Source organism: Arachis duranensis, chromosome 5 (genome assembly GCF_000817695.3).
Source record: "Arachis duranensis cultivar V14167 chromosome 5, aradu.V14167.gnm2.J7QH, whole genome shotgun sequence".
NCBI classification, from domain to species: domain Eukaryota; kingdom Viridiplantae; phylum Streptophyta; class Magnoliopsida; order Fabales; family Fabaceae; genus Arachis; species Arachis duranensis.
The window spans coordinates 98,504,768-98,505,950 of record NC_029776.3 but is presented as its reverse complement, the minus strand read 5'-3'; positions in this window follow the sequence as shown (position 1 = coordinate 98,505,950).

Sequence of the window (1,183 nt, the reverse complement as noted above, 5' to 3'; positions counted from 1 at the left end):
TCAGATTCTAAATCGGTATATATATTTCAAAAATTACATATAATGATAAATAAACAATTTATTTTACTTATAAATATAAAAAGAGTTTAACTGATGCGTGTTTTAAAAATGTGTTAAAAATTATTAATAATACATTATAAAAAATTATGTAAAATTTAATTTTTAATACAATTGTTATGTATTTATTAAAATAAAAAATTTAAATTTTTTACTTATAATAACCTTACTTTGTACTCTTAGGATAAATATTAACGAAACTTATAATAAAAAAATCCGATTGGTAGGTGGGATGGGTGTTGATTTTGAATGGGGACTACATGTGGATGCATTTAACACTGCTATTGGCATTAATTTTGAGATGCATATATTTCATCAGTTTTGCATTTGGTGTCTTTGTGTTATCCATTTAAATGTAATTAAACATATGATATGACAGACACTAACAATGTTATCTTTTGGAAAATATGGAAAGCTACTAAATGTTTATCAAAATGGAAGCCAAGAGTGATGAAACAGAAAAACAAATGTGAATTCTGTATTCTGGTGTAAATAATTGAAAAATGATTTGTTAAGATTAAGGACTTTGATAAAAAAAATTTAATTTTTTTATTAAATATACAATAAATACATTGAAAATACAAAAGTTTAAAATCTTAAATATAAACCTTGTAAACTGAGACTCTAATCCATGTCCTTAGCAAATTTTATTAAAAAAATATTCTCTTTTCGTATTAAGTACCTCTTTTTAGTTTTATATTTGTATTACATTAATTGTTATTTTTAAATTTCAATAACACATTAATTTATTATATTTATTATACTCTTTAAGTATTTTATTAAAAATTGTTTATTAAAAATTAATGAGATTATTACTGAAAATCATAACTATGAGAAAAAAAAAGAAGAAAATATGCTTTGAATAATAAAGGTTGTTTTAGAGTTATTTTTTTCTCAAATTTGTATATTTAATTTTTATAAAATTTAATTATTACCTTAATAATTGTCTATAACTAAAAGAAAAAAAATAAGAAAGAGAGTAATATACAAATTTTTATATTTTATTTCTTTTCTTTATACATGACTTGAAATATAAAATTTAAATAAAGACTTGGCTGAAAATTTTAATTTAATATTTAATTTAAATTTGATGAGTTTAGATAAAATATACTGTTATTAACTTTTA